The sequence below is a fragment of the Amblyraja radiata genome, chromosome 36 (genome assembly GCF_010909765.2).
Source record: "Amblyraja radiata isolate CabotCenter1 chromosome 36, sAmbRad1.1.pri, whole genome shotgun sequence".
In the NCBI taxonomy this organism is placed as follows: Eukaryota; Metazoa; Chordata; class Chondrichthyes; order Rajiformes; family Rajidae; genus Amblyraja; species Amblyraja radiata.
In genome coordinates, this window is record NC_045991.1 from 15398017 (window position 1) to 15424946 (window position 26930).

Genomic DNA, 26930 nt, shown 5'->3' on the forward strand with positions numbered 1-26930 from the left:
CCTCTTCCCGGTGTCAGGGAGACTCCTCTCGGTCCAGGTCCGTCTCACCATCTTCCAATCCTCAGACACCTCGAGCTGCGGATGCGCTGTTTCCACATCCAGGGTGACGGAGACTGGGGGGAGAAGCAGAGAATCAGAGAGTCCCCGGGGGTCGGGGGGAGACTCGGGCAGCGCGGCCCCGGGACCAGGGGAGAAGCCGCTCGGCCTCAGGCACAGGCGGGCGGACAACTGGAACCCTGCCCGAGTTTTCACCCACAACCTTATCGGGTGGACAACAGATATCTTTCCCAGAGATTTTAACCAGGGAAGGAGAGGATAAATTTGTGAGGTGGGGGAGGGTGGAGGGGGAGGACGAGTGCGGAGAGTGAGGAGGATTGCGAGATTGCGGTGGGGATGGAGGAATGAAGCCGGCTATTCAAATATGGAGGCAGATCGGAGCAAGAGGATATTGAGGTGAGTGGTAGTTTGAGGTTGTTAAAGAGGAGGTAGAGGTGTGTGGTGGAGTCGCCATGATCATAGTGAATGGGAGGGGGAGACATGAGGGGCCAGATAACCTGCCCCTGTTTCTTTGAGTGGAGGGTGAGAGAGAGGGAGGGGTGGCTTGGACCATGGAAGGAAGCAGAGGTTGAATGACCAGGTGTTGGACAGAATGGGTGGAGACTTGTGGTTGTAGGGTCGCTGAATGAGAGGGGATTCACGGGTGGATTTGATGGGTGTGTACAACCAAGAACACACTGATCTCATTGTCAACCAATACATGAACTTCACTGAGGGACTTGACAATGTTGCGCATGTAAGGCTGGTCCAGAAAGTGAAGGCAGGTGAGATCCAAGGCGAGCTGGTGAAATGGGTCCAAAATTGGCTTGGTGGTTGGAGGTAGAAGGTAGAAGGATGATTTTTATGCTTGGAGATCTGTGACTGGTGGAGTGCAGCAGAGATCGGTGCTGCAGCAGGGATATCAGATCAAGAGTGCAGGTTTATATTGAGAGCAAGGAATTTTAAAGTGGATCTGAGTAGTAAGTTTTCTTTACACTGAGAGTGGGTGATATCTGGAACATGCTACAGAGGAGGCGGTGGTGAGATCTAATCATTATATTTGAGGCACTTATCTAGGTGAGGTGAGAAGAATACCAATGTAATCTGGGCAAATCGATTAGTAAAGCTGGGAAATAGGTGGACATGGACATGATGGGCCAAACGGCCCGACGCTGTAATGTACAACCATGGCTCTCAGCTCCAAGAGCACTGAATGACTGAGTCTCCACAGCCACCTGTGCAGGGAATTCCAAAGGTTCCCCAGTCTCTGCGTGCAGTAATGTCTCCTTATCTCTGTCCTACATGTTGCAGCCCACATTCTGAGAGGGTGCCCATTCTCCACACCCCACAGAGAGGGGAAACATCCTCCCTGCATCCATCCCACTGAGCCCTGTAAGAACTTTGTGTTTCACTGAGATCTCCTCCTATACACCCGAACTCTCGAGTACACAGGCCTAGTCTACTCAATCTCACCCCGCACAACAAACTCATTGTCCCAGGAACAAGTATTGTTAATCTTTGCTTCAATTCTTCTGTGTCAAGTCTGTCAATTTATCGGTACACAGGAGCATAGGAACACAAGAAAACAGGAGCAGGATTAGGATCCGCTCCTCAGGCTTGCCCCTCCATTCAATGTGGTCATGGCTGATCTAAGCTGGTACCAATCCCTCTTCTGTGTGAGTTCCCCATAATCTTAAATATTGGATCTATCAAATATTTATTTGTAGCCAAGTTGCACATATCCAATAACTCAGCATTTTACCACCACCTTGGGCACAACATCCCAGATATTCACTGCCCTCTGAGAGATGCAACTTCTACACACCGCATGAGAGGCCGCTCTGGAAGGTTGGATCTCATGGAATCCGGGGTAAACTAGCCGATGGAATACAACATTTACCTGAAAGCCACAGACAGGGGATGTTGGTAGAGGGTTGTTTTTCACAGAGTCCACTGTTGTTCCTTATTTATATAGACAATTGGATGTGTATGTAGGTTGTACGGTTAGTCATTTTGCAGATGGAACAAAAATTGGTAACATTGTGGAGAGTGAAGAAAGTTATCTAAGAGTAAATGTGATCCCTGTGAACTGGGCCAATGGGCTCAGGAACGGCAGGTGGGATTTATTCATGTGAAGGTGAGGTGATGCACTTTGCTGAGACAAACCAGGGCAGGACATACACAGTAAATGGGGAACTTTATAGAACTGAGAGATCTCGGGCTGCAGGTACACAGTGCCATGGAAGATGCAACAGTGACAGGCAGGGTGGTGAAGAATGTGTTTGTCACTCATGCTTTCATAGGTCAGGATATTAAATACAGCATTTGACACAATAAGGTTGTTAGCAAATTAGAGAGGGTGCAAAAGGATTTACAATAATTTCATCAGATCTGAAGGGCTGGGTTAGAAGGAGACGTTGGACAGGCAGGGACATTTTTCTTTGGAGCCCATCAGAATGCTTTTAAAAATGTTTATAAGATGTATATAATGTGCACAAATCAGGTGAATAGGAGCAGTATTTTATCCAAGGCAGGAGAGTCTAAACCTTTGACTTTATGATGCTTCCCAGCTGATGAGTTTAGTGGTAGATCAAATCTCCAATTTCCCTTCAGTCCACAATAGAATTAATCTTTGCATATATGTATTGTTTAAAGATCTATAGGAATGAACTGCAGATGCTGGTTTAAACTCAAGATAGACTCAAAGAGCTGGAGGAACTCAACGGGACAGTCAGCATCTCTGGAGAGAAGGAATGGGTAACGTTTCGATTCGAGACCCTTCTTCAGACTGGTTATGGATAAGGGAAACAAGAGATCTAGGCGACGATGTAAAGAGATAAAGAACAATGAATGGAAGATATGTAAAAAATAACGATGATATAGGAGACAGGCCATTGTTAGTTGTTTGTTAGGTGAAAATTAGAAACTAGTGCGACTTGGGTGGGGGAGGGATAGAGAGAGGGAGGGAATGCCCGGGCTACCTGAAGTTAGAGAAATCAACATTTCATACCACTGGGTTGTAAGCTGCCCAAGCCAAATATGAGATGCTGTTCCTCCAATTTGTGTTTAACCTCACTCTGACAATGGAGGAGAGCTAGGACAGAAAGGTCTGTGTGGGAATGGGAAGGAGAATTGAAGTGTTCAGCAACCAAGAGATCAGGTAGGTTCAGGCAGACTGAGCAAAAGTGTTCAGCGAAACGATCGGCCAGTCTGCGTTTGGTTTCATCGATGTATAAGAGTGCACATCTTGAACAATGGATACAGTAGATGAGATTGGAGGAGGTACAAGTGAACCTCTGCCTAACCTGAAAGGACTGTTGGGGTTCCTGGACAGTCAAGGGAGGAGTTATAGGGACCGGTGTTGCATCTTCTGCGGTTGCATGGTAATGTACCTGGGGAGAGGGTGGTTTAGGTGGGAAGGGATGAGTTAACCAAGGAGTTGTGGAGGGAACGGTCTCTGTGGAAGGTAGAAAGAGATGGCGATGGGAAGATGTGGCTAGTGGTGGGATCCCATTGGAGGTGGTGGAAATTTTGGATGAATATGTGTTCTATGCAGCGGCTGATCGGGTGAAAGGTAAGGACAAGGGGGACTCTGTCTATGTTGTGACTAGGGGGAGGGGAGCAAGGGCAGAGCTGCAGGGTACCGAGGAGACAAGAGTGTGGGCCTCGTCTATGATGGGAGAGGAGAACTCCCATTTGTAATAGACGTCTATCGATAGTCTATTTCCTGTGATGGAGACTGTGAGGTCAAGAAAGGGGAGGGAGCTGTCGATGATAGTCCAAGTAAATTTGATTGCAGGATGGAAATTGGTGGTGAAGTTGATGAAGTCCATGAGTTCTGCATGGGTACAGGAGGTAGCACCGATGTAGTCATCAGTGTAATAGAGATAGAGTTCGGGGATAGGGCCTTGGAGGATTCGAAGGAGAAGTTATTAAGAGTGAGAACCAGCTCCGCTGGGCGGAGTAGCGTTAGTAGAAGGAAATTGGATGGTTCTGCGGTCGAGGAAGAAAAGGAGAGGGCTTTAAGTCCTCCATGGTGGGAGATGGAGGTGTAGAGTGACTGAACGACCATTGTAAAGATGATGGGGTGGGGGCTCTGAATGTGGAAGTCATTAAAGTGACGAATGGCATGGGATGTATCTCGGACATAGGTCGGTACAGATTGGACCGGGGGGGGCGGGAATAGGATGGAGTCGAGGTACGTGGAAATCATTTCAGTGGGACAGGAGGAGGCAGAAACAATGGGTCTGCCAGGGCAGTTGTGTTTATGGATTTTGGGGAGAAGGTAAAACTGTGTGGGGCTGGGGAATGATAAGGTGTCAGGTGTACGGCTTAGATGCCAGAAACAAGAATAATGGAAAAGGTACCTCGCTTGAAGTCATGAGGTATTTCTTTGAGTGTCGTGTTGAACGAAACAGGGCAATGAAACTTTTCAATCGGTAAGACTTTATCCACCACTGACAGTGGTTTGGCTTCATCACGAACACTAAAAATATTGAACAGCTGGTTATAAACTAAGCAGTTGAAATGTTTTGAGTTGTTCCACAAAACACTTACAATGTTTCCATCAAGACAATGTCCTACCTTAGCTTGCGACCAGCTTTCTCCTGAAAGAAATAAAACGCAAATCTCAATTGATTGAGATGGACCGTCCTCATCCCGACAGCGGGAATTTCACCAAATTTCTACAACCCTCTGATAATTCCTATTTCCCAACTCTTATCACCACTGACATGCAGAGAGAAAGCGGATATTGTCGCAGAGATGTAGAACGATGGGGGAAACACAAGGAATGTTCATGAGAATGACGTCATAACTGAGGGAATGGAACAATGAAAAGACTGGGCAGGTCGTGGGATTTCATCTGGAGAAGATGTCAGGAATGATGAGAGGGAATTTAATATTATTGGTAGATTTAAATAGGTGGGGATGAAATAATATCTCAAATCGAAAAGGAGACCAATAATCAAAGCTGAAATGTAACTGGTCTTCAATTATTACCGAAAGGGATGCAGTCATGAGAACATGGACATCACTTGCACTGGAGGGACTGAAGCCAACAGCAGAGATACATTTAAATGCAAGTGGGATAAACACATTAGGGCTCCTGGAATTTGGGGTATTGTTACCGGGTGTGGAGAGTAGATGGGAGGGATGATGAGTGGAGCAGAAATCTTGACTGGATAAGATGGGCCAAATGGCCTGTCTATGATGTCATTCTATGGTGAAACAAGGTGAACAAAACTAACAGAGCAAATTCCCCCAAGGTGACCACCCACTGCTGATGGGAACCGGATATAGATGATCAATCTGATGTGTGCGCCATGTTCTAGATTTCAATGTTAATCCACACAATGTGGGCATGGCTGATCTAGCCCAGGACTGAACTCCTCCTCTTTGCCCCATTCCCATCGGTTACAATTCCCCGATTTTTTTTAATGTATTCTCCTCTGGTTTAAAATGTGTCCAACATGTAAAATCCCTCAGAGTGTCTTGGCTGGAGACTCCCAGATATTCACTGCCCTCTGTCCATTCGTGGTCCTTGGGATCAGATATAGGATCACCTGTCATTGTTCTAAACTCCACAGAATACAAACACCTCTCTGCATTCCGGCCAGGCAGTCCTGAGATCCCATAGATTCAGCGGGAGGCCAATTAGTTTCTGAACAACAACAGCTGGAACAGAGGGAACATTTACTCAGTTCCGAATTACTGGTAAATGCAGCATTTATTTCTGAAATGTCACCAACCATTTTGTGACTACGCACTTTCACTTCACCAAACTGTAGTGCAGGGTATGACTTGATGTCATCAGATGTTTCTTTGAATGCCGTGTTGAACGAAGCAGGGCAATGAAACTTTTCAATCGGCAAGGCTTCATCTACCACGGACAATGGTTTGGCTTCATCACGAACCCTGCAAATATTTAACAGCTGGTTATAAACTGAGCATTAGAAATGTTTTGAGTTGTTCCTCAAAAACTTACAATGTTTCCATCAAGACAATGTCCTACCTTCGCTTGCGACCAGCTTCCCCCTGAAAGAAATAAAACACAAATCTCAATTGATTGAGATGGACCGTCCTCATCCCGACAGCGGGAATTTCACCAAATTTCTACAACCCTCTGATAATTCCCATTTCCCAACTCTTATCACCACTGTCATGCAGAGAGAAAGCGGATATTGTCGCAGAGATGTAGAACGATTGGGGAAACACAAGGAATGTTCATGAGAATGACGCTTTAACTGAGAGGATGGAACTTAATGAAAAGACTGGGCAGGTCATGGCATTTCATCTGGAGAAGATGTCAGGAATGATGAGAGGGAATTTAATATTATCGGCAGATTTAAATGGGTGGGGATGAAATAATATCTCAAATCGAAGGGGAGACTAATAATCAAAGCTGAAATGTAACGTGGTCTTCAATTATTACCGAAAGGAATGCAGTCATGAGAACATGGACCTCACTGCACTGTAGGGACTGAAACCAACAGCTGAGATAAATTTAAGTGCAAGCAGGATAAACACATTAGGGCTCCTGGGATTTGGGGTATTGTTACCGGGTGTGGAGAGTAGATGAGAGGGATGATAAGTGGAGCAGAAACATGACTGGATAGGATGGGCCAAATGGCCTGTCTATGATATAGAATGGGATGTCATTCTATGGTGAAACAAGGTGGACAAAACAAACAGCAAATTCCCCCAAGGTGACCACCCACTGCTGATGGGAACCGGATATAGATGATCAATCTGATGTGTGCGCCACGTTCTAGATTGCAATGTTAATCCCCACAATGTGGCCATGGCTGATCTAGCCCAGGACTGAACTCCTCCTCTTTGCCTCATTTCCATCGATTACAATTCATTGTTTTTTTAAAAATGTATTCTCCTCTGGTTTAAAATATGTCTAACATGTAAAACCTGTCAGAGTCTCTTGGCTGGAGACTCCCAGATATTCACTGCCCTCTGCCCATTCGTGGTCCTTGGGATCAGATATAGGATCACCTGTCATTGTTCTAAACTCCACATAATACAAACACCTCTCTACATTCCGGCCAGGCAGTCCTGAGATCCCATAGATTCAGCGGGAGGCCAATTAGTCTCTGAACAACAACAGCTGGAACAGAGGAAACATTTACTCAGTTCTGAATTACTGGTAAATGCAGCATTTATTTCCGAAATGTCACCCACCATTTTGTTACTGCACTTTCACTTCACCAAACTGTAGCGTAAGCCCTCACCTTCAGAAACACCAGACTGTCTTTTTGATCCATCTGTTGCTGCAACTTTAAGAGTTCCTCCTGAATGGAATTTAAATTCTCTTGAATCTTTCCAAGATTTTTCTCCATTGTATTCAGAATCTTCTTCTCTTCCTCACGGATATCTGCCAGTGTGCGTTGCTCTTTCTCAGTGAGAATCTGGTGCAGTTCAGCATACTGGGATGTGATCTTGGACTGAAGGTTGTGTGACTGTTGCTATGAAATAAAAGGTGAAGATTAATATATAATGTCACTGGTTGTGTTTCCTCACGACTTTAACGGTGACATTTGGCCTGTGCATGTTTTATTTCCTTTGGCAATTCAATAGTTTGTCTAATGTAGACAAAAATGCTGGAGGAACTCAGCGGGTGATGCTTGAGACCCTTCTTCAGACTTCACGAAATGTCGTGAGGGTAATGTTATAACCCATCAATCCTCTACCCCCAATACAATTCCCTGCTGCCTGTTCCTTTTCACGTGCCCATTAATTCCCATTTATCCATCCACCACCCACTTTCCCAGGGATTATAACAGTCACCGATTGACCATTGAACCAGCGTGTATTGGGGACGTGGAAGGAATCCGACGCGGTCACAGGGAGAAGGCATGAACCACACGGGCAGCACCCGAGGTCAGGATCGAACCCGCTCACCAGAGCTAGGAGACAGCAGCACTACTTGTGTCACTGCGCTGCCCTATTATAACACGCATCACAGGGATCAAAACTACACAAGATCAGGAAATCGAAACTTAAAAGCCTCACCAGAACTCCAGAAATCTTCTGTTTCTGTTGCTGCTCCATTCGCTGGATCCCTGATTTCTTTTTTGTAAGAGACTGGATGGAAGATTTCGCCTGATCCTGGGATTGTGATTGAAAATCAGAGAATAAAAGTGTTAGATTATAAAGATGGAATTAAACAATGATGCGACCAAAATCGGTTTGCTTTTACCTTGTAGGTTTCAACAGCTTCTTTAACCGGCATGAAGCGGTGATCTCTGTGTTCCCGCCCAGCTGCACAAATCACACAGATCAGCTTCTTGTCCGTTTCACAAAACAGCTTCAGTTCTTCCTGATGTTCCTCGCACTGAAGTTTACTTTCCTTCTCTGTCCGATTCAGGCTCAGTGTTCGAGCTTTCTCAGACAGTCTCGCCAAGGCCCGACTCACCCTGAGGGTGCGGTCTGTAAACTCCTCTCTACATTCCGGGCAGGAGTTTCTCCCCTCCCTGTCCCAACTCTGTGTGATACAGGAGCGGCAGAAGTAGTGCCCACACTCCAGTGATACCGGATCGGTGAAGAAATCCAGGCAGATGGGACAAAGTATCTCCTCGGTTAAACTGTCGACCGGGTCTTTCGCAGCCATTTTAACCTCCGCTTCCTGGTTCAAAACGCATTCCCATTCGCTGAAACTGCTGACGCCCTGCAGTAATTAATTGGAGCGCCGGAGGCTGAAGTTCATGGGATCAAGAGGTGAATGGATAGGGTGAATGCACAGTCTTTTACCCGGAGTAGTGGAGTCGAGAACTAGAGGACACAGGTTTGTGGTGAGAGGTGCAAGATTTAATCGGAACCTGAGGAACAATATTTTCACACAGAAGGTCGTGGGGAAATGGAACAAGCCGCCAGAGGAGGTAAGTCAGGCTGGACAACAACGTGTTATCTGGACTACACGTCTTCCCACCCTGCCCCCTGTAAAGACTCCATCCCCTACTCCCAATTCCTCCGCCTACGCCGCATCTGTTCCCAGGATGAGACATTTCATACCAGGGCATCGGAAATGTCCTCGTTCTTCAGGGAACGGGGATTCCCCTCCGCCACCATAGATGAGGCTCACACCAGGGTCTCATCCATACCCCGTAACGCTGCTCTCTCTCCCCATCCCCGCACACGCAACAAGGGCAGAGTCCCTCTGGTCCTCACCTTTCACCCCACCAGCCGGCAAATACAACACATAATCCTCCGCCATTTCCGCCACCTCCAACGTGACCCCACCACTCGCCACATCTTCCCATCTCCCCCCATGTCTGCCTTCCGCAAAGACCGCTCCCTCCGCAACTCCCTCGTCAATTCTTCACTTCCCTCCCGCACCACCCCCTCCCCGGGCACTTTCCGTTGCAACCGCAAGAAATGCAACACCTGTCCCTTCACCTCCCCCCTCGACTCCATTCAAGGTCCCAAGCAGTCGTTCCAGGTGCGACAAAGGTTCACCTGTATCTCCTCCAACCTCATCTACTGCATCCGCTGCTCTAGATGTCAGCTGATCTACATCGGTGAGACCAAGCGTAGGTTGGGCGACCGTTTCGCCGAACACCTCCGCTCAGTCCGCAATAACCTACCTGATCTCCCGGTGGCTCAGCACTTCAACTCCCCCTCCCATTCCCAATCCGACCTCTCTGTCCTGGGTCTCCTCCATTGCCAGAGTGAGCACCAGCGGAAATTGGAGGAACAGCACCTCATATTCCGTCTGGGGTCCTTGCGTCCCCTTGGCATCAACATTGAATTCTCCCAATTTGGCTAGCCCGTGCTGTCCCCTCCCCCCCTCCCCTTCCTTCACCCTCTAGCTGTCTCCTCCCATCCGCCCGCCCTCGGGCTCCTCCTCCTCCTCCCTTTGTCCTTCTTTCTTTCCCCACCCCCTATCAGTCTGAAGAAGGGTTTCGGCCCGAAACGTCGCCTATTTCCTTCGCTCCATAGATGCTGCTGCACCCGCTGAGTTCCCCCAGCAATTTTGTGTACCTTCGATATTCCAGCATCTGCAGTTCCCTTTTGAACAACAACGTGTGGACGGGCTTTAGGACCCGGGGGAGCCCGGAGCTGTGGAACCATCAATGAAAGGGGCGGGGCCCGGCTGAGGAGAGGCGGAGCTCAGCCCCGTCAATCACATCCCTGACCAGAAAGCCGATGTCATTTGTAATCAGCTTCGGGTAAATTTCATTCCCTTAAACTAAATACATCCGTGTTTCCTATCGTGAATTGTTCATTATATTAGGCTGCACAATAATATTCGTTATATAGCAAATACTGTTATTTTATTTAACAGTCTCATGTGCAAACTTGAATTCAACTCAATGATTCAATTATACTCTATTGTCACATGTATCAAGCGACGGTGAAATTCTTTGTTTTTGCATGTAATCCGGTATAATACAGACCTCACCCAGGCAGTACAGAGAGAGTCGCCACGTTTCTGGCGACGACAACGTTGCGAGAAGTTCAGTGAATTCAGCGTTATTTTCCTCTCTTGGATTATTTTTTCCAATATCATTCCCTGCTCCCATTTACACATCCTCAGTAAGACCTATACTGTCCTCGTCCGATCAACATCAATTCATTCACTCTGGTACAGCGGACTCTGAATTATTCTAAGTTTCAGACATGCCAAACTTCCTCGGTCTTCTGAGGAAGTAGAGGCGTTTAGATGTAAAGGAGACCACATCGAGAGAACCGAGTGCCATAGACGAGGATGGAGGAGATGCAAGTGAATCTCTGCCTCCCATGAAAGGGTTGTTTGTGTTCCTGAATGGTGGTGAGGGTCGAGGTGTAGGGACAGAGTGGAGCCTCCCCTGGTGGGTTGTAGGGGAAAGCGCCTGGGGATGGGATGATGGGGTGAAAGATGAAGACCAGGGATCGCTACGCTTATTCTCTCTGGTGGGGAGGGAGGTGAGATTTGATGTACAGATAGTGGTGGACATACAAGTGAGGGCACCATCAATAGCAGTAGAGTTGAAGCCCTGTTTCCTGAAGAAAGAGGACACCTCCGATGTCTTGGAGTAGAAGACCTCTCGCTGTTCCCCCTCTGTGATCCAGAACCAGTCTGAAGAAAGGTCTCGACCTGAAACGTCACCCATTCCTTCTCTACAGAGATGCTGCCTGTCCCACTGAGTTACTCCAGCTTTTTGTGTCCATCCCCGGTTTAAACCAGCATCTGCATTTCCTTCCTACACACCTCATCTGGAGCACTGATGCGGCGGAGACGGAGGAACTGAGAGAAGTGGATGTCATCCTCACAGGAGGCTGTGCTGGAGGAGGCACAGACTGGGTACCTGTTGGAGTCAGTGCGTTTGTGGTCAATGTCCCGATGTCCAAGGGAAAATGGAGCCCACAATGATCCATTGTTGACTGTGGAAGGGATGATAATTATGGGACCCGAATAGTAAAATTAGCGGGACGCCTATGGTGGGTAGGGGGAGAAGGGGGGGGGGTGAGGGAATGAAAGGGGGGGGGGAGGGGGGGATTTAATGAGTACTGCAGAACGATTGGAGACGTTTATCACTTCATTCCTCTGAGACAAAAACGATGTGTTAACTGTCACTGTTATGACTTGTTAATTGCTACCATCGTTAGCTACTATTGCCATCGTTATTTTGTTAACACTGTTATTTTGATGTGTCACCAACCAATATGCATTCGTCAGTAAATATAATTGTGTTTTGACCTCCAAGTATTACTGACCCGTTCCTTTGAATAAAATTAATGGAGGAATTTCTTAAAGCTGTCTGATGCGGGTAGATAATCACCATTTGAACTTTGGAGGACAACACATTTTAGACAAAAAAGCTGGAGGAACACAGCAGGTGAGGCAGCATCTATGTAGAGAAGGAATAGGCAACGTTACGGGTCTCGACCCTTCTTCAGACTCATTGTGAACTGTGGATGTATTGGTGGATGGGAAAGATTTAAACGGTTATCGGATGGTCATTAAGGGATCCGGCGTTTGAGCTGGCGTGCAGGTACAGCCCCTCGCTCACCCTCGTTATTTAGTATTTTTTACCCATCATTTAGGGACTGTGACGGACTGAGGGACTGTACCTGCACGCCAGGAAGCCCGTGCTCGTAGTCCGGTCCCTTAACGACCGTCCGATACCCGCTTAAATCTTTCAAAAGCAACAACGTGATAAATAACACTGAATAAAACTGAAGCAGACAGAAAGGTCAGCGTGTGGAAGGTCAGTGTGCGAACCACTGCCCCCTGGCAGCGCGTTTCAGGCACTTACCCACTCTCTATGTAAAAAACATTTTGCCCTGCACATCTTTAAACTTTGCCCCTCTCACCTGAAAGCGATGACCTCTAGTCTTTGACATTTCCAACTTTGGGGAAAAAGACTCTGGCTGTCTACCCTCTCCAAGCCTCCCATATTTTCATAAACTTCTTTTAGGTGTCCTCTGCTCCAGAGTAAACAATCCCAGTTTGTACACATTCCCCTTATTGCTAATACCCTCTGATCAAGGCAGCATTTCTGGTAAACGTCTTTCTGCATAATCTCCAAAACCTCAGCATCCTTCATGTAATGGGGGCGACCAGAATTGCACACTATACTCCAAATGTCGTCTAACCAAAGTTTTATAAAGCTGTATCATGACATCCTGAATCTCACACTCAAAGCCCCAAGAGATGAAGGCAGACATATCTACTCCTTCTTTACCATCCTACCTACAATCTACAGGTCCATGCAAAGCAGTCACAAACAGGTCACCACATCCTTCCTGTTATGGGGCAGCCAGATCTGTCTGCCACACATATTTTCATGAACAAACTTTACTGATGAAATTTGTTTAATTTCATTTAGTTGATAGTCATGTGTACCAAGGTACAGTGAAAATGTTTTTGTGTGTGCTGTCCTGTCAGTGAAAAGACCTAACGTGATTACAATCGACCCACCCACAGTGTACCGATGCAGGATAAAGGGAAGATAGACACAAAGCTGAAGTAACTCAGCGGGACAGGCAACATCTCTGGTGAGAAAGAATGGGTGAAGTTTCAGGTCGAGGCCAGTCATACCCGCTAATCAAGGCTGCATTCTGGTAAACGACTTTCTACATAATATCCCAAACCTCTCCATCCTTCCTGTAATGGTGAATAAATAAAGAATAAAGTGAATAGCGATTAGTGCAATATAAAGTCCAGTAAATTCTGATTAAAGATATTTTGAGGGTCTCCAATGAGGTAAATGGGAGGTCAGGACCAACTCTGGTTGGCAGGATGTTGCAGATGCCTGACAGCTGGGTAGAAACTATTCATGAATCTGGATGTATGTGTTTCCACACTCCTGTACCTCTTCATATAAACGATTAATTGCATATGTTTCTTTCTACCAAAGGTATAGACAACGTGTTGGAGTAACCGAGCGGGTCAGGCAGTATCTCTGGGGGGGGGGGGGGGGGTTCATCCGTGGTCATCCTGCAAGTGTACTTCACCACTGAGGAAGAGCCCGGCCATTCCTCAACAGAGATGGACAGTCCCAGCGACCTGCCTTGGTACGGCGCTGCACTCATCCCGACTGCGTCGGACGGAGCTGAGACACACTGCATCCTCCATCTCGTGGCAAGAAGCATTTGGAAGCCTCACAACAGCCCAGCGATGTCGCACCAGAGATTCAAGTGCACTAGTTATAGGAGTAGAATTAAACCATTCGCCCCATCGGGTCTACTCCGCCATTCAATCATGGCTGATCACTGTCCCTTCTTATCCCATTTTCCTGCCTTCTCCCGATATCCCTTGTCATCCATTCTAATCAAGAAATTGTCTATCTCTGCCTTCAAAATATCCACTGACTTGGTCTCCACAGCCCTCTGTGGCAATATGTTCCCCCAATTAACCACCCTCTGACTAAAGATGTTCCTCCTCACCTTCTTTCTAAAAGAGCACCCTCAAATTCTGAGGCTATGGCCTCTGGTCATAGAGTCCCACCAGTAGAAACTTTATCTCCAAATCCACTCTATCTAGGCCGTTCATTATTCTGGATGTGTCAATGAGGTGCCCCCTCAACCTTCTAAACTCCAGCGTGTAGAGGCCCAGGCTGTCAAACGCTCATCAAATGCTAACCCACTGATTCCTGGAATTATTCTTGTAAACTTCTGCTGGACCCTCTCCAGAGCCAGCAAATCCTTCCTCAGATATGGGGCCCAAATTTGCTCACGGTGCTCCAAGTGTGGCCGGACCAGCGGCATATACAGCCTCAGCATTACATATCTGTTTTTGTATTCCAGTCCTCTTTATATAAATGCTAGCATTGAATTTGCCTTCCTGGTTGGGTGGGTGGAACAGACCACATGTCACATGTACCGAAGTACAGTGACAAGCTGTTGTCGTGTACTAACCAGTCAGTGGAAAGACAACAAGTGATTCTAATTGAGGCATTTATAGATATATCGTAAGGGAATAATGTTTAGGGCAAGGTAGAGCCAGTAAAGTCTGATCGAGGATAGTCCGAGGGCAACCAATGAGGTAGATAACAGTTCAGGGCTGCTTTCTAGTTGTGGTAGGATGATTCCACCCTCCTTAATGAGGTTCCCATTTCCCATGCTCTCCAAACTTGGAGGGATCCCATTTCCATCATCCCTTCCTCATTTCAGTCTATCACAAGATTGAATTTTAAAACGTGTTCATCACATCTAATAATACTTTAGTTTAGAGATACAGCACGGAAACAGGCCCTTCAGCCCACCGAGTCGGCGCTGACCAGCGATCCCCGCACATTAACACTATCCTACACACACACTGGGGACTGTTTACAATTGTACCAAAGCCAATTAGCTTACAAACCTGTACATCTTTGGAATGCAGGAGGAAACTGAAGACCTCGGAGAAAAGCACCCGTTGACAGGATCGAACCTGGGTACCTGGTGTTGTGAGGCAGCAACTCTACCGCTGCGCCACCGTGGTTCAAATCAACGCCATTTAACAGTGACTGTGCGGCAGCCGTTCCACCTGCTGCACTAATGTGTTGCCTCACAGCTAAGTATTCTGAAACCCTGAACATATGACCAGGAGTTGACCATTTGACCTCAACAAACCCAGTCAACACACGAAGGATTAATGAAACACTTCATACCACTGTTCCAGCCTCCCCACAAATCCTTTGATCCGTTTATCCCGAAGCAATAGATCTACCCGAAGAGAAAAGATACAAAGTGCTGGAGTAACTTAGCGGGTCAGGCAGTATCTCTGGAGAGCATGGATAGGTGACGTTTCATAGTGCTGGAGTAACTCAGCAGGTCAGGCAGCATCTCTGGAGAATATGGACGACAGATGGCGCAATGGGCTAAGTGTTCGGCTGGCAACCGGAAGGTAGCTGGTTCGAATCCCGCTTGGAGTGCATACTGTCGTTGTGTCCTTGGGCAATACACTTCACCCACCTTTGCCTGTGTGTGTCCTTGGGCAAGACACTTCACCCACCTTTGCCTGTGTGTGTGGATGTAATTATGTGAAGCACTTTGGGGTCAATGCAAGTTGACTAAAAATGTGCTATATAAATAAAGCAATTTAAATTTAGGTGACGTTTCACAGAGTGCTGGAGTAACTCAGCGGGTCAGGCAGCATCTATGGGGAACATGGATAGGTGACGTTTCACAGAGTGCTGGAGTAACTCAGTGGGTCAGGCAGCATCTCTGGAGAATATGGCTAGGTGACGTTTCACAGAGTGCTGGAGTAACTCAGCGGGCCAGGCAGCATCTATGGGGAACATGGATAGATGACGTTCCACAGTGCTGGAGTAACTCAGTGGGTCATGCAGCATCTGTGGAGAACATGGATAGGTGACGTTTCACAGAGTGCTGGAGTAACTCAGCGGGTCAGGCAGCGTCTATGGGGAACATGGATAGGTGACGTTTCACAGAGTGCTGGAGTAACTCAGTGGGTCAGGCAGCATCTCTGGAGAATATGGCTAGGTGACGTTTCACAGAGTGCTGGAGTAACTCAGCGGGTCAGGCAGCATCTATGGGGAACATGGATAGGTGACGTTCCACAGTGCTGGAGTAACTCAGTGGGTCATGCAGCATCTGTGGAGAACATGGATAGGTGACGTTTCATAGAGTGCTGGAGTAACTCAGCGGGTCAGGCAGCGTCTATGGGGAACATGGATAGGTGACGTTTCACGGAGTGCTGGAGTAACTCAGCGGGTCAGGCAGCATCTATGGGGAACATGGATAGGTGACGTTTTACAGAGTGCTGGAGTAACTCAGTGGGTCAGGCAGCATCTGTGGAGAACATGGATAGGTGACGTTTTGGGTCAGGACCCTGCAAGTGCGACAATACTGTTCAGTACTTTATATATGGCTCTTATTTAAACCATGTGACCTCATGCTCGTAAGGTCTTATGAATACTAACTTGCGCAGGGAGATGTAGACTGCGTACTAACTTCACCAGAGAGGTGAAGGACATAACTCTCCTGTTGCAACAGGGATTGTGAATAGATTGTTACGTGTACAGCTGTTTGATGAACAGTGGATGAAGGAACTGCAGATACTGCTTTACACCAAAGATAGACACAAAATGCTGGAGTAACTCACCGGGTCCGGCAGCATCTCCAGATAGAAGGAAAGGGTGACTTTAGGTCGATACCCCTTCTTCAGACAGCTTTTGTTCACTGCAATAAAATAATGTCATCACCGTTGTCAAGTGTGTGTGTCTCTGTGTTTTTCTGCATCGTTGTGTGTCTGTGCGCGCGCGTTCTGTGCAAATGATGAATACATACATACAGTTCCTCTTGGAGAACCATCTTCGTCGAGAGCAAGGTGGACGTCAAGAATGCCGGGTACTGGCGGGATGGGGGGGGGGGAGTTGAGGGGTTTGGGTTCGGTAGGGGGGGGGGGGCATCCTGTTGCCAGGTGGGGGTAGACAGGACTGTTCAGTACTGTGTCGGAATCAGACACGTGACGACACTTGTCTGCTGCCCAGGTTGGATGTAAAACAAAGCATTTCACTGTACCTGGGTAAGTACATAACTTGTTGGAGAGAGAGGGCAAAATAGTGGGCGTGAGGATACATCAGGACACTTTAGATTGTTTAGTTTAGTTTAGAGATACACCGCGCAAACAGGCCCTTCGGCCCATCGAGTCGTCGCCTACCAGCGATCCCTGCACACTAACACTATCCTACACACGCTAGGGACAGTTTACAATTATACCAAGCCAGTTAGCCCACAAACCTGTACGTCTTTGGAATGTGGGAGAAAAGCAGAGATCCCGGAGAAAACCCGCACAGCCCACGGGGAGAACGTGTAAACTCCGCACAGACACCACCATTGGTCAAGATCCAACCCAGGTCTCCGGCGCTGTATGGCAGCAACTCTACCGCTGCACGACTGGTTGGCGTAAATGGAAACCAGCGAATCCGCCATGAATAAAATATCATCTCCCTGCTTTGGACTTTCTCAATAGTTCCAATAAATGGCCAGAGCACTCTCCACTCAATGGCTATTAACAGTTGTGTGAATTTAGTTTAGTTTAGTTTCGAGATACAACGCGGAACAAGCCCTTCGGCGCATCGAGTCCGCACCGACCAGCGATCCCCGCACATTAACACTAACCTGCACACACTCGGGACAATTTACACTTACACCGTCAAAGAGCCTCCATATCTGTACGTCTTTGGAGTGTGGGAGGAAACTGAAGATCTCGGAGAAAACCCACGCAGTCACGGGGAGAACGTACAAACTCTGTACAGACAGCGGCCATAATCAGGATTGGACCCGGGTCTCTGGTGCTGCAAACTCTGTAAGGCAGCAACTCCAACGGTAGAGGCTTATCATCAGGCTTTTCTGAAGCTAGTCTAAGTCATTGTCTTGTCGAGACTATGTAATCAACATCCCGTCAATATTTGATTTAAGTATACCAACGGCTTGGCCTCCACAGCTGACTGTGTCAATGAATTGTACATATTCACCGCCTTCTGGTTAAAGAAATTCCTCCTCATCTCCATTATAAATGTAGCTCCTTTTATTCGGAGGCTGTGCCCTTTGGTTCTAGCCTCTCCCACTGCTGGAAACATCAAAGATGGTTTGCGAGTCGGTCGTTGTTGAGGTACATCCCTTATGGAAGGACCGTTCGGAAGCTCATAATAGCAGGAAAGAAGCTGTTTATCACACAGGTGCCACGTGTTTTCAAGATTCATCTATAACCATATAACCATATAATAATTACAGCACGGAAACAGGCCATCTCGACCCTTCTAGTCCGTGCCGAACACATAATCTCCCCTAGTCCCACATACCTGCGCTCAGACCATAACCCTCCATTCCTTTCCCATCCATATAACTATCCAATTTATTTTTAAATGATAAAAACGAACCTGCCTCCACCACCTTCACTAGAAGCTCATTCCACACAGCTACCACTCTCTGAGTAAAGAAGTTCCCCCTCATGTTACCCCTAAACTTCAGTCCCTTAATTCTCAAGTCATGTCCCCTTGTTTGAATCTTCCCTACTCTCAGTGGGAAAAGCTTTTCCACGTCAACTCTGTCTATCCCTCTCATCATTTTAAAAACCTCTATCAAGTCCCCCCTTAACCTTCTGCGCTCCAAAGAATAAAGCCCTAACTTGTTCAACCTTTCTCTGTAACTTAGTTGCTGAAACCCAGGCAACATTCTAGTAAATCTCCTCTGTACTCTCTCTATTTTGTTGACATCCTTCCTATAATTAGGCGACCAAAATTGCACACCATACTCCAGAATTGGCCTAACCAATGCCTTGTACAATTTTAACATTACATCCCAACTTCTATACTCAATGGTCTGCCTGACAAAGAGGGGAGAGGAGGGAATGACTTGGCTGCACTCAGCAATCAGCCGAAGTAGGGTCCCGTGTACAAAATCATGAGAGGAATAGATCGAGTAGACACACAGAGTCTCTTGCTCAGAGTAGGGGAATCGAGGACCTGAGGACATGGGCTCAAGGTGAAGGGGAAAATATTTTATAGGAATCTGAGGGGTAAGCTTTTCACACAGAGGGCGGTGGGTGTATGGAACAAGCTGCCAGAGGAGGTTGAGGCAGGGACTATCCCAAAATTTAAGAAACAGTTAGACAGGGGCATGGATAGGACATGTTTGAAGGATATGGACCAAGCACAGGCAGGTGGGACTAGTGTAGGTGGGACATGTTGGCCAGTGTGGGCCAAAGGGCCCGTATCACTATGACAATATGACCCAACACATCACCTTATCCATGTTCCTTGGGGATGCTGCCAGATCTGCTGAGTTACTCCAGCATTTGGTGTCTTTCGAAATAGTCCATTCAGCCCACGGAGTCCGTACCGACTAGCGATCCCCGCACACTAGCGCTATACTACACACACTAGGGACAATTTACAATTATACCAAGTCCATGAACCAATACACCTGAATGTCTTTGGAGTGTGGGAGGAAACCGAAGATAACGGTTGTAAAGGAGTCAAGTCTGACACACTGTAGCGTTACTGAGTCTTTAATAAAGGCACATGTCAAACACATCCCAGTACTGACTGCATCTAGTCTTCAGGTGTACCGGAACCAAGGGAGGAGCAAGGGGAAGATATCACAGTTATACTGAGGTGATTGGGCGTGGTTAGTGGTATTGAGGTGGCTACATTATAGGTTGCATGCATAAATCATCTACACCCTTTCCCTTAGAAATCCCAAATTGAAGTTATAACAGTGGCAGCGTGATTATACAACACATGCAAATGTAAACGAAATCACCGTAGCGGACAGGAGGTGTGACAACCCGTCCCGAGCGTGTGCGTATAACACCATCACCCTCCCCACCAGATAGAAGAGGAGGCGGAGCAGTAGCAGCCGGGAAGGGGAAAGGCGGCGGAGACCCAGCCGGGAATGCGGAGGTGACCCAACCGGCACAGGCGAGCCAGGAGGAGGAGACGGGGGAGAAGGAGGATATGGAGAGCGTGCAGGGGAGGAGATCATTCGGGTGGGACCAGGAAGCGCAGAGGGAGGAGAACGCGGCCAGCGAACTGACCGGGGCATGCAGGGAGCTGTGGGGTAATTAGTAGTTGCAGGCTCGAAACGCAACGGACGAGCGTAGGGATCCGCAGGAGGAGGCTGAGGCTCGTTAACGGCCAACAGGTGCTGGCGGCTCCGGCGGTAGACAGTTCCATCAAAGTCCACCAGGTAAGATCTCGGGGAGTCGTCCACACCAACAACGGTTGCGAGTCGGGAGTATCCGGTGGCTGTCTGCATGCGGACGACCTGGCCAGGCAGTAGTGGCGAGAGCGGGCGGCAGGACTTGTCGTGAGAGCGGCGCTGTATCTCATGCTTGTGAGTAATCCGTTGCTGGACGGCAGCAGGCTGGAGGACCTTGGGCACCAGGGATTGCTGGGCGGTCGGCATCGGTGGGCGAAGCACGCGGGACATCAGACGCTGGGCAGGGGATCGCATGGTAGAGTCCCGTGAGATGTTGCGAAGGTTTAGTAGACCCCGGTAGAAATCACCACTGGAGAGACGAGACTGCTCGAGCAAATTCTTGGCACTGCGCACAGCTCGCTCGGCCAGGCCGTTGCTCTGCTGGTATTCGGGGCTGCTGGTATAATGAGTGAAGTTCCATTTCACAGCGAAAGCCTGGAATTCTGCACTGGTGAACTGACGGCCGTTGTCGGTCTGCAAGCGGACCGGGGACCCAAAGGTAGCAAAGTGTCTGCGCAGCTTACTGATAACCATTTCAGAGGTGATAGCAGGGAGAAAGTCCACTTCGAACCAGTTGGAGTATGAATCAACTAACACCAGGTAGTGCTTGCCTCGCCATTCGAATATGTTAGCAGCCAACGAGGTCCAGGGCATAGCAGGCGCAGGCTGCTGCAAAAGTGGCTGGCGCTGCTGATGTGGGGCAAGAGTGTTGCAATCAGGACAGGAGGCTAGTCGGGCTTTAATGTACTTGGCCATGCCGGGCCAATAGTATTGTTCCTGGGCTTGTGAAACGGTGGCATCTGCTCCGGGATGCCCCACGTGGGCAGCGTTGTAGTACAAGTCGTATAGGGAGGCAGGGACGACCACCTTGTGGCCCTTGATGATGATGCAGTCCCGTAGCACAAGCTCGTCGCGGACCAGAAAGAAAGGGTGGGCACCCGCAGGCAGTGAGGTGCGTCGGCTGGTCCACCAGCGCTGGATGACAGCTGCGAGCTGTTGCAGGTCGGGGTCGTTGGCGGTGTGCTCAACCAGGCACTGCAGCTGTTTAGAGGGAACAAAGTTGAAATTGAGTACCTGCAGATCCTCCTGCTCGTAGGGGTGGCTGTCACAGGAGGACCGGGGGGGGGCCGGGACAGTGCGTCGGCCACATGCATCTCGGTGCCCCTCTTGTACACGATCAGAAAGTCGAACCGCTGGAGCTGTAATATCATGCGCTGGAGTCAAGCTGGAGCGATGTGGATAGGCTTGTTGAGGATGGTCACCAAGGGTTGATGATCCGTCTCGACGGTGAACCTGGAACCGAAAAGGAAGTCCTTGAACTTGGAGCAAGCGAATACAACCGCAAGAAGCTCCTTCTCGATTTGTGCATAGCGCTGCTCAGTGTCTGTCATGGTGCGCGATGCATAAGAAATGGGCTGCAGCAAGCCGTCGTCATAGAGTTGCAGGCAGGCAGCGCCGAGTCCGAAGCGGGAAGCATCACACGTAACTACATTGGACGTTGCAGATCGAAAAACTTGAGAGTCGGTGTGCTAATCAGCTTTGTTTTGAGAAGGTCGAAAGCCTGCTGGTGTTGGGGAAACCAGGACCAGGCGATGTCTTTTTTCGTCAGTTGCCTCAGGGGTGCGCTCAACTCGCTGAGGTCGGGGATGAACTTCCCCAAGTAGTTGACCATGCCCAGGAAACGCTGCAGGCTGGTCACGTCGGTCGGGGCAGGCAGCTCGGATATTGCGTTGGTCTTCTGCGGATCAGGTTTCAGCCCGTGGGCTGTGAAGATGTGGCCAACATAGGGTACTTCAGCTACACGGGACTTGCACTTTGACGGGTTAAGTGTTAAGTTGATCTGGCGAGCGCGGTCTAGAATCTGTCGGAGGTTGTGGTCGTGCTCAACAGCATCTTTCCCATAAACCAGGATGTCATCCACGATAATGGCACACGGCAGGCCAGCAAACAGTTGCTCCATGGAGCGTTGAAATACTTCGCTGGGAGAGTTGATGCCGAACGGCATCCGCAAAAATTTGAATCTTCCGAAGGGGGTGCCAAAAGTGATCAAGTCTGAGGAGCGTTTGTCTAGAGGTATTTACCAGAATGAGCTCCTGGCATCAAGGACAGAGAACACCGTGGCCTGAGCGACCTGGGCAGCAACATCTTCTACAGTCCTCATATGGGTAATGAGGACGTCTTATTGCCAGATTTAAGTATTTGGGGTTGATGCACACCGGTATCTCGCTCTTACCCTTCTTCATGGTGGCAACCATGGTGGAGACCCACTCGGTAGGTTCGCTGACAGCTTCAAGCACTCCCATGTCAACCATGTTCTTCAGCATGGCTTCGACCTTGCCCTTCATGGCAAACGACACCCTGTGTGGAGCACGGACCACTGGTACAACCGACAGGTCACTTGCGATCTTGTATACAATGGACAGCTTACCCAGTTCATCATCGAATAGGTCAGGGTACGCGGAGAGTGGATCCAGCATTGCCCGCACTTCGTGGACAGTACGGTCAAAGGACACCAGCCCGAGACCCTGACACGCCTGATTGCTCAACAGAGTCACACAGTCACAGTCAAGAATGAAAAAAAGACAGGTCACGCGAAGATTTCTTCAGCACACAGTGGAAAGTGGCCCTCCCCACAGGTTTTAGCTCCTCTCCCCCATAAGCGCGCAATATGGGGCGATCATCATTATTTCTTATCTTCCTGAACAGGGATGTTGACATAACATTCACCATCGCCCCCGTGTCCAGCTTAGCAGTGAAGGACTTGTTGTTGACAGTGACAAGCATAGAAGGATCGGTGAGGCGAGATTGATTATGAAGGAGAGAATAAACACTGGCATCTCCCATGGAAATACTGTGCTCAGAGTCGAGGGCAGTGTCGACAGAAGACTGGGAACCGAATTAGTTATCAACTTGTTGAAGGTTGTTTAAAACTTGTCTGAGAGCTGGAGGAACGTTCCCACGGGAGCGACAGGTAGCTGAAAAATGGTTCAGCTTCTTACAGAAATTACAAGCTTTACCAAATGCTGGGCCCTGCGACTGCATGGAGTGGATATAATTACAGTTGGGGCACTTCTTGACAAGCGGGACCCGAGCGGCATAAGTCAGCCGCGGTGCAAGGCGAACGTTATCTTGCTTGCGACGGGGCATGGTAACACCAGTCAGATTAATAGCCCGATTGTCAGATCCCTCTGCCCATGTAGCGGGGCAACCACCTCAGCTATTCGGCATGCATGCATAGACTCAGTCAGGGTGAGATCCTGTCTTCGCAGCAGCTCCGCTCGTAGCTTCTGATCTAGCATGCCGGTGACCAAAATATCTCTGGTGAGCTGATCACGCATGTTCTCGAAACGGCACCGCTGAGCAAGGTAGCGCAAGTCAGCGATAAAACATTCAACAGGCTCATCAGGCTGCTGTTTCCTTGTAAATAATCTAGCCCGCTCCAATATACGGTTGGAGGACAAGTCACAGATCTCCGCAAACTTGCATAAGAGACATACCGGGTCGTTGGCAGATTCCGCCGGCTCGACAACCTGGTCGTTGTCATCCAGGACCGCTGGATTGTAGGTGAAAGTCTGAGCACGTTTCATAGCATCTGGACCGGCAAGGTTCAGCAGGAGGGAGGCTTTGTCCGCATCAGGGTCGTTTCGGTGAACGATGTTGACTAAGTGATTATAGTCCATAACGAAAGAGGCCCATCGCTCCGCAATGTCAGCGTCAAAGACAAGGGGAGAGGGCTTGCGGCACGAGGATGCCATGGTGAACGGGGAATTAATCACTAGTAAAACTAGGGGCAAATAAAACCCGATAAACAGGAGGCGCGCGTTTAACTTACTGACACCATGTAAAGGAGTTAAGTCTGACACACTGTAATCTTATTGAGTCTTTAATACAGGCCATGTTAAACACGTCCCGGTATTGACAGCATCTAGTCTACAGGCGTACTGGAACCAAGGGAGGAGCAAGGGGAAGATATCACAGTTATACTGAGATGACTGGACGTGGTTAGTGGTATTGAGGTAGCTACATTATAGGTTGCATGCATAAACCATCTACAGATATGATTGATAATGATTATGCCGAAATATTACCGACAAACAAACTGAATCGAAGTGCTGGAGAGTTCTGGTACATTCCGCACCATGGGGTGTATCACTGGAAGAAAGGGGTGGTCTTTGACTGTGCTGCATTCTTCATAGGAACATCACTTAACTCTCAACTACTACAACGTCCAGACTTTACCAACTCACTCATTGGAGTTCGAGTTACATTCAGACAAGAACGAATTGCTTTGATGGCTGATATCAGAGCGATGTTAAATCAAGTCATAGTTTCAGAAAAACACATATTAATAATAATAATAATAAATTTTATTTATGGGCGCCTATCAAGAGTCTCAAGGACACCTTACAAAAATTTAGCAAGTAGAGGAAAAACATGTAAGACAAATCAAGCACAGATGAAAAGGGAGGGGGACGTGGTGCTAAGGATAGGCAGAGGTGAAGAGATGGGTATTGAGGCGGGACTGGAAGAGGGTGAGGGACACGGAATTGCGGATCAGTTGGGGGAGGGAGTTCCAGAGCCTGGGAGCTGCCCTGGAGAAGGCTCTGTCCCCAAAACTGCGGAGGTTGGACTTGTGGATGGAGATGAGACCGGCTGATGTGGATCTGAGGGACCGTGAGAGTTGGTAGGGGGAGAGGAGGTCAGTGAAATATGGGGGGGGGGGGGCAGATAGTGGAGGGCTTTGTATGTGAGGACCAGGATTTTGTAGGTGATCCGGTGGGAGATGGGAAGTTGTTTGAGGATTGGAGTGATGTGATGCCAGGATTTGTTGTGGGTGATGAGTCGGGCGGCTGCGTTCTGGACCAGTTGGAGTCGGTTGATGTAGATGGAGCTGATGCCAAGGAAAAGTGAGTTGCAGTCGTCCAGTCGGGAGATGATGAAAGCATGGATGAGTCTTTCAGCAGCGGGAGGTGTGATAGATGGTGACCTGAAGGGAATGTACAACAAATCTTGTTGAATATCGGATGAACGCACGTCTCTTTGGAGCAGTTTCACCACCAGGTTGTGCGAAGTTTGCATTAAAGAAGAACGCAGAGGACAATAAACTTCTCTTTCCAGAAGAAGTGATATCCACTGTGAAGAATAATTTCTATATGGATGATTGCTTAAAAGCCATGTGTGCTGAGCAGAAAGAATTTCAAATGGTAAAACATCTGACCTCCCTCTGCAATAAGGGAGGATTCGTGCTTTCCAAGTGGATCAACTGGGAGAACCAACGTTTACTGAAGACAGGGGGCAACCCGGATGCCCTGGAATGGATAGCCTCATCTGGGAAGCAGATGAGACGGAGACTCAAAAATGAACGTGTAGGATACCGCCGTTAGAAGAGCGCGGTGGGAGGAGGTGTAGTCCAGATAACTGTGTTAGTCTGTATGCTTGTAGTAGACAGGGATCGCTTGTCTGTCTCTTGTGATGGGGACAGTTAAATCAGAGATAGTCCAAATACATTTGAGGGCGGTGTGGGAGTTAGTGGTAAAGTGAAGTAAATCAACGTATTCTGCGCGGTCGCAAGTGACAATCATCGATGTAGCGGAGAAAGAGTTGTGCATGGTTCCAGTATCCGTTCAGAGCAGGGACTCTACGACGGAAACAGCAAACATGCAGGCATAGCTGAGTCCCATGCTAGTGCCGATGGCTACATCTTTAACGTATAGTAAGTGAGAGCGTTCAACAGAGTGTCAGCAGAGCGAAGTTCATTGGTTCTCTGACCAAGCAAGAATATGACGGCTTATCAGACCCGTGTTGCTTAGGATGTAGAGAATGGCTTAAGTACGAACGTCGGAAGTATATCCAGTATTTTTGAGAATTGGTTATGCCGTGGATAGAGCAGGGTATTAAACAGATGAAACGTGGGCCGAAGCGATGGTAAATTCAAATGAACCTCGACATGTCCGCGGTGATGCACTTTATGAAGGGAAATCGATGTGGGACATATGGAGTACATTGTCAGAAGAGAAGGAATGTTGACATCTTGGGAGTTTCGTTGTGTTTCTTTCAGTAGCGGTTAGATTAAAACCGGGCTAGAAATCCCACCGTCAGAAGCAATTAGAAGAGAATGGGAAGAGGAACTAGGCCTAAAAATTCTAAAAGACGGATGGGAAGAAAACCTTTTATATTTACACAATTGATCGATTAACGTTAGACATACTTTAATTCAATTTAACATACAGCACAAACTCTACTATTTAAAGCCTAAACTGAATAAGATCTTTCCAAATGTATATCCCATTTGTGACAAATGTATTCTTCAAAAAGGAACTATAACACATTCCTTCGCCTCTTGCATAAGATGACATAACTTTTGGAGAGGATTTTTTGAAATTTTCTCAAAAACATTAAAAACAAAACTGGACCCCGACACAGAACTGATTATTCTAGGAACGTCAGAAGTCCCAGGCCTGGTGGGCTGGCAGCTCAGAAACTGCCAGACATTCTGCCCAAAACAGATGGGCGACTGGGTGAGAGAGAAGGGGGAGAGGGTGGAGAATCATTTTGAGACACTTTTCGTATTTTCTGCAGATCACAGCAATGAAGAAGGAAAACATAGAAACATAGAAACATAGAAAGTAGGTGCGAGAGTAGACCACCAGGTCCGTCGAGCCCGCACCGCCATTCGCTCATGGCTGAACACTAAACAGACACACTTACCCACAAACAGTAGACACAAGACACAGAACACAAGACACTAC

At 48.1% G+C, this 26930-nt stretch overlaps 1 protein-coding gene and 1 long non-coding RNA gene across 2 annotated transcripts in view; both read right to left on the reverse strand.

The window, feature by feature from the left end:
- The window catches only part of LOC116966236 (nuclear factor 7, brain-like), an 87753-nt gene that overhangs the window by 17544 nt on the left and 43279 nt on the right, over positions 1 to 26930 (reverse strand). The gene's annotated exons all lie outside the window — the stretch shown is intronic.
- LOC116966187 lies at positions 23 to 11649 on the reverse strand. Its single transcript, XR_004409916.1, has 3 exons — positions 11639 to 11649; positions 11070 to 11075; positions 23 to 113 (listed from the first exon to the last, which is right to left on the reverse strand). It is a non-coding gene; the product is annotated as an uncharacterized LOC116966187 (long non-coding RNA).